At 33.0% G+C, this 12,671-nt stretch overlaps 1 protein-coding gene and 1 long non-coding RNA gene across 2 annotated transcripts in view; one reads left to right on the forward strand and one right to left on the reverse strand.

Annotated features, from left to right (window-relative positions):
• Positions 1-2,327, reverse strand: part of LOC118182337 (MFS-type transporter SLC18B1-like) — a 135,716-nt gene extending 133,389 nt beyond the window's left edge. Inside the window, exon 1 of the mRNA XM_035351672.2 lies at positions 1,995-2,327. The gene's annotated coding sequence lies outside the window, so the exon portion shown is untranslated. The remainder of the gene's footprint in view (positions 1-1,994) is intronic.
• The window catches only part of LOC118182338 (uncharacterized), a 315,423-nt gene that overhangs the window by 151,642 nt on the left and 151,110 nt on the right, over positions 1-12,671 (forward strand). The gene's annotated exons all lie outside the window — the stretch shown is intronic.

The raw sequence follows: 12,671 nt of genomic DNA on the forward strand, positions 1-12,671 counted from the left end.
TTGTAAAATTTGGGGCGAAATTTACGGAGAAATTTTAAAATTTAACTTGGCGCATTTTTTTCATTTTGCGCCAAGAATAATTCACTTGGCGAACTTCTCTATATATGACAACCTATTTTCCTTTCCCTTCAATTGTGCAGGAGCGGAAAAAGAGTTTACAGAGTTCCTAGCTTTTTACATTGTGCATGAGCGGGAAAAAGTCACATCGTTTCTACTTTCAAATAATTTTAACAAAGTGCCTAAACCCCATTTGATGTTATTATCGCTTTCAACAAATATGCCAAATTTCAAAACGTGCCAATATACAAATTCACGTATATCTTCGGAAATTTTGAATAAAAAAACTCCAATTTTTTGCAGGTATGCTTAGAAATATATCTACTTTAAGATTATGGTAAAAATTTTATAGATTATAATTCAAAATTTTTCCTAAAAATTTATAAAATATTATTTAAAAATACAAATTTTAAAAATAAACCATAAAAATAGGCGACTTTTATTTGGAATGAATCTAAATTTCGAAATATCAAAGGAAGAATCAAATAAGTTTAATAAAAAAGAGATATTAATAAATATATATCAAATTCAATTAACGCTGAGGAGCTAAAATTTTGAGAGCTAATTTTTTAAAAACTGCTCGTGCGATTTTTACAAAACTTGGTAATTTGGCATAATTTGAGTCGGAAAATCGAAATATGGAAAACAAAATTGGCATGTCATTTCAGAAAAAAGTCTAATTTTGTGTCAAAATACCTGTATTAGAACAATGCTATATATAAATTTAATACATATCCTAAGTCGCGCTTTCGAGACATGAAAAGCGCAATTTAAATTTCGTCAATCGGTCCAGTAGAACGGGAGATATACAGCTGTCGCCCCCCTTTTTTGTGCGCAGTGTACATGCATTACATATTATTAAATATTATTAAGACTATACCTACAAAACAATGTTGGTGCTTCACATGTTACTAGTACTAGAAATCAGAAACTAAAGCTTTTTGCAATTGATATAAGTTATAATTCATGCCAGTAAATAGGAAAACAAGTAACATTTACGTATGTTTTTACATATTCATGGCGTACTCAATTTTTTCTTACTTTTTGGTATATTCATATTCTATACGATTTGCTAGTGAACTTCCAAATTTTTGCAAATCTCCAAACAAATTCCCATTGCATTTGTTGCAAAAAATCCGCATGTGAGTAGAGTTGCGCTGCTCAAACCAAAATTGTTGAAATCCATAACAAGGGTAAGCGCATCTTATATAGGAGAAAAACCATGGAAAAACTTATTGCAAAAGGAACTGAACTCGGGATTCTATTCTGAATTAGTGACATATACTTTTTTAAGAAAGTAATGAGCATTTGACAGTTTTTGCAAGATTCTTAGTTTAAGAACTGTGGTCAAAATATAACAACTATATTGTGCTTTCAACGCGGGGGAAACCCCTTTTTCTAGTTTATAAAGTAGTTTAATAATGTTCCCCCGGTAGATTTTGTAAATATGAGCGATTTTTATATAAATGCATATAAATGAAAGATATTTTCAGTTGAAAGATAAGACTTTAATTCCTTTTTTTATATAACCTTTTCTGTGAACGAAAATTTTAAGTAAAGTCTAAGGTGTTCCCAATTTCTTAATTAAAAAATAAGAAAATAAGACTATATCTTCAGGAGGAGAACCGCTCTTGCTCAGAATATTTTCGCAGAAATTTCAGAATTTGTTTTTTGCTCATGGGAAAAAAAAGAAACCTATGTCTAATCGCATTCGAAACCGAAATAGTTTTACTCAAAATGTGCACTAACCTAAAATTACTTTTTTGCCTAATTTTAAATTGAACAAGGCTATTAAATTCAGAAGAACAGAAATGATAAGAGAAAATACTTCTATATAGAAAAGTTAGTTCTTTTTGATGATTTATTTTTTATATTTATTTATTTTTTATTTGATCTGAAGATAAATAAGTAATAAATTATTTCAATTAAGTACTTACCTAAACATCCGAGTTTTGACCTGGACTAAAACAATTCAATTTAAGGTAGTTCCCTTCTCAGCTGAAATTAGTTCTTTCGGATAGGATTAAATAATTACGATTGATGAGTCCAGTAAAATGCGCTTTCCCTCTCTAATCAAAAATTTTATTTCCATATTGAATATCTATCTAATTCACATTCTGTTCCTTGCATAACGGGTTGCACAGATAATCTTTTTCATTATCGATGCTTATCATTTCCTTTGTTTGTAAGCGGTCACATGCGCCCGAGTACTGCTGTGTCACACTTTCTGATTTCCGATTTTTAACATATAAATGTCCCTGACGTTACTTGTTTCAAACTGATTACTTGTATAAACATTTACGAGTTGCATTCAGTTCTTTCTTCTAAGAGCTAAGAGTAATATCGGTTTTTGGAGTGTTTTGATATCTCCTCTTCTTGAAATTCAGTAAAAGAGTTTTCTAGAATACATCTTCCTACTTAAAAAGAAGCTCTACAAGGAAGCTTCTTTTTTATCTATTTAGTTCCCAGTTGACGTATTTCCCATGAATTATGGCGGAAAATTAAATTGCCAGCTAACAGGCTACGGAGCTTTAGCTTAGGATTGTCGCAAATTCCAAATGCCCTCAAACTTTATAATATTACATATAAAAATGCAGATATTTTACTCAGATGAAGGATTATTATATTATTTAAAACACATTTATGCAAATTTGATTTATTTATTAATCTGCATCACAAATTAATAAAATCAGAGCAGGAAATTCTAAATCATTCTCTGCAAAATTACAGAGCGTCGTATCTATTAAGAATATTGAAGAAATCATCAAATATCGTTACTATATGTTTTCGCGGATATTTGTATCTTCAGTATGTAGCTCACTCACAGAGGTAGCAAATTAACAATCAGTTAAGTCGTGTTCGCGCTTTCATCTATTTCATAAGCCCATTCTATCATTTCGGCGTTCGGAATTGTCTTTGATAGAATGGAGGAATCTCAAAATGTAGAAGATCATTACATGTGACGAAAGGAAGTTGAAAAATCAAGTGGGATACGTACCAAATATAACTGCATTTAAAACTGTTTCTGTTATAAATGAATGTCTCCACACTGTAGAAAAAGGCATAATGAATAATTCTGTGAAGCACAATAAATATTGAATACAAAGTTTCACGTTGCTAAGCAAAGAATATGTGCAGTAAAAATCTTGATGTCAACGCAACAAAAACTCCACAGGTTTCAGTAATGATATGAGAAATATTGTAGCATATGAAAATATGAAATACTTAAATAAAATATGTAATGCAGAAATTAAATAGGTGATAATACAAGAATTTGTAGTACATATATAACATGCGATTTCCATACACAGCGAGAAGATAAAAAATCTTATAATCAATTACGGTACCAATGAAATTATTTATCAGTGCACGTACGCTATGTGTGAATACCACAAGATACTGAATACAATTCACGAAAACGGTGCGGTATGCAGTTATTGTATGATTTAAAACACTATAAAGGAATACAAAACAGCGCGAAATAAAATGCCATTACAGAGTACTACACAGATACTAAACAATAATAATCTAAAAGCCAGCATTACATACACTACATAAATGCAACTACTAGTAATATTAATTAATAAAATTAATATTTTAGAATCTATATAAATAGCACTATTGAAATCGAAACGAGAGAGACACTATAATACCAGAATATTACAAGTTACGGGCATTACCAGTTGCAATGATAGGAAATATTAACGCATGCTTGAAGATAAAGCAAAGCATAATTGTATCTGTGGAACATTTTAAATATAATGCTGATGGTATGGCAATAAAATGCAGAGTAGGGGAAATTATTCCAGATTGTTTGAAATTCTTACCTCTGTGCTTTTGAACTCTTATGTGCCTTTGAGCTCGTTATGTTTTCTACAGGTGTTATTAATCCATGCATGTGTATTATATAAGGGAAGTAAGTAGAAGTTCAGTGATTCTGGGCAGTCAAGAAAGTAATGGTCGTGGTCCCCGAACATCTCACATATGCACAGGTCATTTGGACGCAAGTGAAATCTAAGTTATGCAGGTAACTAATATAATGATTATGCCCTGTGAAGGTACTGTGTAAATTGCACTAAGCCTTTAATTAAAAACTGTTCAACTTTTGAGCAGAACTTACGCACCCTATCCAATCATATCTGAGTCAAAAGTAGTTTACCCCCCTTTTTAAGAGGTTGTTTTTCAACTTAGCTTTTAAATGTGAGTCCAAAAGTGGCACATCTAGTGTGTGTATATTAGGCTTGATAATTTTTCTTTTTTGCAGTAGCATCATTATCTGTTATTCTAGTGTGGATAGGAACCTAATGGAGTTTAGACCTCAGATCTCTTGGAACAGCAATAAGGAACATCTGAATGTCGCTGAATATGGAGTTTATACATCATCCACCATGAATGGCCTGCAGACTGGAAGCATTACAGATTTACTTCTATTGAGAATAAATGCTGACCTCTGGCCTTGTTTTTGAAAGTATAGCTGATTTTTGAACAGTGAGGATTAGGAGTACCTAACTCATGCATTTCCAGAAAACTTGGCTCCTTATCAATATATTTGCTAATAGAGTCTTACCGCTGACTAGAAATCTTCCCGACAGCATAAACCATCGATTAATATAGAGCACAAATGTTAATATTAATCATTATATACAACTATCTTGCAATAAAATAAGCTAGAGAAAAGAAAATGTTCCCAGGAAATATGCAGGTATAATAGGAGATCGCAGGAAATAATAAGGAAGTAAAAATACATTTAAGATAGTGTTGTACATTTATCAACAGGTTTATATTCTCTGTTTGCGAGGTGCTCTTCAATCTGCCAGTACCTATATCTGAATTACATTACATGATATAAAACTCTGTAAACGTTTACTACCACTAGGCATCAAAATGAAAAATTAATGTAATACTAGATTTATGTATATTTTATGGTTATAACTGATAAAATAATATGGAGAGTATCTACACATATTTTACGCATACATGACATATCAAAGATTTTCTTACATATCTTACATATCTTTTCAATGATATGGTTCGTTTTCCTGTTTTTCATATTTTTACAAATCTCTTTAAAATTTCCCAGTATGCTTGTAGAATTTTCGCTTAGTTTCTAACCAGTTATTTTATGTTAATCATTTTTTCAATCTTTCTCATTTCCATTTTCCTGCCAGAATATAAATTTCTAACTCGCATGACATTCAGATGAGGTAGAAAGAAAAGAGTATTTAAAGGAAGGTTAGAGAGGATAGAATTAGAGCGTGATGTGCCTGCTGAAGGCCTCGTTGCTAATTTGATTCTCTTACTGGCATTCTGAGCGTTGCGTTTTTCTCGCCATTAGGCTTTTTACGCCAACCTTAGGTCACAGCGAGCTTGCTCGTTATTCTGTTTGTGCAGCCGTTAAGCTAATTTACATTTCTTAGTTTTAGTTAATCCATTATCTTTAATTTAAGCCATAATGACTGGCTTTTGTAAGCACGAGTGGTGCCGTCTGTTAACCTTTAGTCATTATAATTGAGTCAAATAAAAGGGACCTTTACACCCTTTGCCTTTTTCTGTGGTACTTATAAGACATAGCGATAATTTGCTTTCAATCTTAAGAGATCTCGTACATTTGACGCTACCAAAGACTGTATGCTTATTAAAAAATATTAAAAAAAGTCCGCTTTAAATAGCCGCTCGCATTCAACATTAGTAACGGAAGAATTTATGTCAGATTTATTGATTTATGTTCGCCTTCCATTTAAAACTGAAATTGGTTTGCTCGATTTAATGGATTGAATTTATAGCACCAAAGATAGAGAAAAGATTAACACTTAAAAAGAAATCTGTTACTTGAAAGGTGATATTGTAAGGACTTTATTTTATTCTAACGAATTATTTTTAGTTTTGGTAATGGCGCAGATGCTAATCTAAACGTGTTTCAGAAGCAGTATTTAAGTTGTGTTTCAAGAGTTCGAAAGGTAGCGGAGTTAGCTCCAATGTTTATGTTGCGTGTTTGAAATTAGCTCTCTAGTTGCTGTTAGACACTTTTCAGTTTATACTGATATTTCTAGGCTCGGCTTTGTTGTGTACAGCCGATTTAGCATTTAGTTAAGCTAAAGAGCCAGTCGTTAGCCCTCTTAATTTAATGTGCATTTTACATTATTATTTTCTGTTAGTTTAGTTAGTCACAAGTGGTGGTGAATTGTGAGCACCAAGTGCGTGCATCTGTTTATTTTAGTTCGAATAAAAATGTTATTTAAACCTTCTATTGCAGTATTTATTCTTCAAACACCCAACAAGCATTCGCTATTTCGTCTTCTACGTAGAGTCCACGTTGTATACTACCAAAACGAACACGAAGATTCTATAACATAATTCATTTTTATTACAAAATTAAGAATACAAGAGATTGTAATAGGTTACTGTTTTAAATTGCATGATGAAAATACACCTGTTCTACAACTTCTATATTGTTTATCTAATAATGTTTCTAAATATAAATTGGCTGATACCATTCTTGGCTTGTACATATATATATATATATAATTTAATTTGAATTCATTTGTATGATTATGAAGGTATTTTCTCTCTCCTTTCTGCATGCCTTCGTGGTGTAACAGTTAGCACACTCGGCGCGCATTCGAGAGGTCCAGGTTGAGTCCCGGCGAGGACATTGCTCGTTTTTCACCAAAAATTCTCCAAAAAAAATGGTCTCTGCAAGTCAAAAAAACTTGGGAATTTTCCCTTTTAAAGTAACTGATTGAAGGCAAACAGGAACTATACTTTCACTGTTATTTACTTATTTTATGCCTTATCTTAGTAGTTCTTAAATTTTATGAGCTGATAGACGTATAATATACGATATACCGTACCTCTAAACATTAATTTTATATTGCCTAATGGAAGAAATCAGTTTTGTCTTTAAAAATGAAAATTTTGTAGTTAAAACTTTTTATGAATAAAATATTTCCTATGGGGACATTAGTTTTTACCAATTTCGACATTGTAGACAACGATAACTTGTATACATTGTTTTAAGTAATTCGTGATCTGCTAAAGCATGCGAATCATGAATACTTGTAACATGAGCAATGATTAGAAAACCAAAGCTAAAACATAAAACTAAAAGATTTAGCGATAATTCACTTCCAGTCTATCTAAAGTTTAGTTATAGTGTATGATTGCGTTAAAGATATCTAAACTTTACACTGGAAAAAAACGTGTATATGAAAAACTGATTTTTTTCTTTTATTCTACAGATTTTGCACAGCCTAGTCATTTGTCTTGTCTCAGTCAGTTTACATGGCAATAAGATTAATTCTTGATATATTTGCAGTGATTTGTTCAACAGAATAATAACTGCGTCTTGCCGAAAGGGGTAATCTTGAACATTACCTTTTCTATTGTGTTTTGACGGCGTTCCTACATTTTGAAAACCAACAGAAGTTTGTAAATATACAAGGGAGCTCAATGTAAATAAAACTAAGGCACTAGTGCAAATTACTGGAGTTACCTGGAGATTTTCGTTAACCAAAGGCTCACGTTAATTTATCATATTAAGCACTCACAGGAAAAGCCTGTGGTATTGCCAACCAACTTTCTGCACTCCTCGGAAACTACATTGGATTGTCTCTCAACAAAAGGAGAAAGGATTTACCTATGCAAATCTAAGACCAATTCTATGCTATACATCTCCAGCCTGGGCCTCAGCCTCAGCCATTTGTATTTGTGGGGAACGAGGAACTCTTGATCATTATACTTTTTCATGGTCCTTAACTGAGGATCATCACATAAAATCACCACAAACTGAGTTCTTGGCATTCCAAAGATTTCTGATTAAAGGTTTGGTTTTCAGTATTTTAAGTTTCAAAAAATTATGCAATGACTCTCTTCCTATGCCTAGATCTTTTTCAAGTAAAAGTTTCTCATGCTGAATAAATTTAATCAACTTTTACATTCTGTGAATATATTCAAAAGGATTACACTTATGAGCTTTATAAACTATAATAACCTGGTCCAACATATCATTTTAAATACATTTTTTAAAATTGTGTTGGTTTCTTGATAAAATTATCTTTTGTACTTCCAACATCATTCTCCTGAGCTCTCAGATTCTTACTCACGGTGTTCTTGACGTTTTTATGAAACGGTTTTGAACCCGTAGACATTTATTTCTTAATAGTAGCACAGTTCATTGCAACGTTGCGTTCCGAGTACTTATATATATATCATTATGTTTATCTGTAAGTTTTATTTCATGAAAAGAAATGTTCTTGATTTAATTTCTGAATTTCAAATTGTAATGATATTGTTTGTAATCTGATTATGTCCTAAATCATTATTTTTAATAAATACTGGATGCAGAGTGTACGGTGGAATTTCCCATTGTACCCTATCAGGTAAACTCTAAATCCTTTGGAAAACTGAAGATGTTCATATCCTCAGCGAAACTCAACCTTTCCTTTGCAAACTGTTATAAAACTTGCATTTTCTTTTACCCTTAATTAGTATGGAAAGGCATTACCAGTTGACTTATGGTATATCGCTGTGTCCCCCATACTACCTACCCATACCCTATACTGGTAAACCTGAACCTGCCAAAGCTCTGACTTTCAAGAAGACAGCTCTTAATAAACGTATCTCATTTACATTCCAGTGAGAACTCACGAAAAATTGAATTGATAGTGAAATTCAAAGCATAATATAATGTGTTAACTAAACTAAATGCTTTCCAACATAATCGTGGAAAAAGCAGCTGCTGACATTGTGGATAGAACTGCATTATCTAGATGAAAAATGGCTAAGTCCATAACGGTTACTCTGCCTAAGAGGATGAATTCTTTCGTGGAGAACTCCTAAAGCAACCGGCCCATATTCATGTTACACATGGGGAAAGCAATGAAAACTCCCACGCAACCAAATTGTTCGCAGAAGATTTGGAGCCTGGGTGGAGATATAAGTAATCAGAGTCTTAGAACTCGACCGCTTATGAGCTTGTAGTAGATAAGAAGTTAGAAAATATTTTAAATGCAAACGCTATTTTTCACTGCTATTTTGTGGCTTTTCAAATTTCATTATTGCTGATTACAGTTCCTCAAATGACCATTCCTCCGAGAAAAAATATAAAATAATGAAGGAATTTATTTTTATATATGAAATCTTGATTCTTATTCATTTATGAGGTTTTCATTTATTACATCTGTTTACTTACGGAAATGATCATGTTTATTTTCGGTTAGAGTTTGTTTATAGTTTTACAGAAGTTTATACCAAAAGATGCTTATTCGTGTTGCTAATGCAAGCTAACTAAGGCAATATGAAAGAATAAACAGTAACTAAACAAACTTAATCTTTTAATAGTGCTGCCAAAGGAAGGGAATTCTGAAAATCATCTTATTGTAGAAACTCTCATACTGCAGTCATGTACACTCTGTTTATACAATGCGTAGTTCGTATGGCAATCAACAAGCTGATAAAGGATTGTATACATAGCAGAAATGTGGCGTTGGGAAAAAAATACTAAAAGAGTTACGTACTTAACGCTAGTTATACTGTACTGAATTAAATGAAAGTATTGATAGTTGTATATAACTGCAGTTTGTGTGTCATGCTCAGATTAAACTGCGAAGGAGTTTGCTTTTATGTACACATAGATAAGTAAGAAATAAACAACCATTAACAAAGGTATGGCATAAACAATTTGATCGATAACTTGGTCTCAAAGTTTAGATTGCAAATCTGATAAAATTTGTACGAAGCGTTTTGATAAAGCAGTAGTAAAGCAACGTTTAAAAACGCTACAAATATCTGAAATTTTCCTTTGGTGATTAAAAATTTTATATTTATTACTATTTTCGGTATTATTCGTATAAGTCTTCAGATAATTTAAATTTATATCTTTTTTAATGGGCATAATTATGCTTATTATTTAAATCGATTTACTATTACTGGTAGGGAAACATTCCTTGTGATGTGCTGAGAAACATTCCTATTAAAGTAATAGACCTTGTTAAAGATTTCATATCTAAAGGTGATTGCAGAATGCATCAGTTAGTTGCAGAAAACTCTTAGTTTTTAAACTTATACTGTTTATGAACTCTAATGCAGCAACCTCAAAGAAATTCATTTATATTAGGCAAAGCGAGGGATTCAGGTTTATAGGTTTGGAATTAAAAACAATAACCATGGTCGATTTCGAAGCGAGCTGTAAATAATTTTAATAAAACCTGACATTATTAAAGAAACTGCAAAATACTGTCATTATATTTCTTAGTAGATTTTGGATCACAATATTGGTGACGTTGCCTGGGCTTGGAGTTTTCTTGAATTTTCAAGTAACTTGAGAAATATTATAAAAGATTATGATATTGATTAAATTCGCTACAGTTTGCTGATTGCAGAAAATGTGGGAATAAAGTTTAAAGATTTTTCATATTCATGTAAGATAAGGAAGTTTCTGATGCTGATTGATTAGTAAAAATTTGAAGCGTGAACTTTGAGGAAGGAAAAAAATACATTCTTACTGTAGGAAATAAAAAATCAACTATGGTATATTTCGAATCGAGCTGGAAATAATTTTAATAAAAGCAGATATCAAAGAAACTGCAAAACTTTGAGATTTCATTGCTTGGTAAGATTTTGGATCCCGATTTTATTGGTAAAGTTAGTCAGGCTTGGAGTTTTCTTGAATTCTCGTGTAACTTGAGAAATTTGATAAGAGATGATTATATTGATTAAATTAGCTACAGTTTGATGATTACAGTAAGTGAGGGAACAAATCTGATGATTTTTCGTTTTCGTGTAAGATAAGAATGCTTCTGATGCTGGATTACTTAGTAACAAATTAAACCGTGAACTTCTGATTTTACCCTGTTTGTATATGTAAAGAAGGCTTCGCTTACGTCAAACTTTTATACTTTAACTCTCTTAAAATTCCTCATAATGACTTGTTATCAGAATTATTTCGTTGCTCCTTGCTAAAACCTTTGACTTTTGGCCTGATGTTCTGGTAAAGAGTGTTGAACTCTGTTTGAACATAGAATTCAATTTTGTTTCAGAATGAGATCACGCGTTCAGAATTAATTCAGAATTAGCCTGCAATATATTCTTCAGAACAACTGGTGGAATTTAGTCCTCTTTTCAGTCATATTAGTCGATATCAATCAAAAGAGCTTTCAATTCATAATGCTTAGAAGCTATTCCAAACCGGCTTGTACATACTCACGCCCAAAGGTGATTTTTGATTTGATATAGAGTTGTTTTCAATGATTGTCTGCACATTACCAGGAATGAAGGTACACTAACAAACTAAGTTACTTTCTTTTCTTTCCATCGACAGCGAGGCAGCCGATCCACTGGGGCAGTTAGCATATCGGCCAGATAGCCCTGCTGACAGAATTAAACTTGGTCCACATAACACACTTTGGTACATATTGTGCTCAAGACGAGTGCTGGGGGCAGTGCAAACGTAAACAAATGCTGGGCGAGACGATAGTGCAGCGATGGAAGAAGGGTGCAATTGCGGGTGAGGAGAACAATTGCAGTTACATATTTAGAGTTATGGATAGGTGGTTACAAAAGGCATCCACAACGTGAACAATACATGAGTACCGTGCAATATATGAGCAATTAACAGAGTGACTGATAAAACAGTAAAAATAATATTTAAAATAAGGCAAAATACTAAATAGCAATACTAAAAATACTAAAAAGTAAAATACTAAAGAGCAAAATAAATACATAAATAAAATAAGGCAAAACAGTGAAAATAATACGTAAAATAAGGCAAAATACATAATTCAAGGTTCACAATTCAGGGTTTACAGTTCAAGGAAATAAGTATAAACAGAAAAAAAAAAAAAAAACAGAAAAAGCTAACTTAAAATAAATGCACTACAAGTACAGAGCATACAGGGGCCTGTGCTGGTGACGAAGATGGCAGCTGAGAATTACTCCAGCCTGTCTGAGATTTTGCGTGCAATATTTACGCAATCGCATATGCGTTTCAATGCATAGCGATTTTTCGAAATAGCTTCGGCCCATGTATGGATGTAATCCGCTACTGGCTGCCTAAGATGATGTTCGGCAGTCTCTCTGCAAGCGAACAGATAATGGTCCGGATCTCCTGCCATCCCGCATGAGCAATAGTCGTTTTCGCGTCGTCCGAAGCGATGCAGGTAATTCATGAAGGGACCATGCCCTGTTAGAAACTGAGTGAAGTGAGGCGAGCCACGTTTTAGAAGCCGGCAGACTTTTGGAAAAAATCCGTGAACTCTTCTGCCGGTGGTCTCTGTTTACCACAGATGTTGCCAACTTTTCAGTAATTCTCTCTCGAGCTCAGCTCTTAAGAACGATCCCGGGAGAGGCACGTCAAAGAGTGTGAACGTGGGGGTCAGTTGCTGCTCTTTTGGCTATTGCATCTGGAATTTCATTACCCAGTATTCCGGTGTGGGCAGGTATCCACTGGAGTTCAGGCCTATGGTATTTAGGTGTTCTTAGTAAGAGTTTTCGTATGGCCCTGGCGAGTGGATTTTTACTGCATGTGCCTTGGATTGCCTGAAGGCCAGAGGCTGAGTCTGAATAAATACTGGAATAGGTATTTTCCAGTACATAGATAAATGCAGCTTTTAATGCAA

Source organism: Stegodyphus dumicola, chromosome X2 (genome assembly GCF_044657685.1).
Source record: "Stegodyphus dumicola isolate Sdum_Otavi_A_Nest chromosome X2, ASM4465768v1".
NCBI lineage: Eukaryota > Metazoa > Arthropoda > Arachnida > Araneae > Eresidae > Stegodyphus > Stegodyphus dumicola.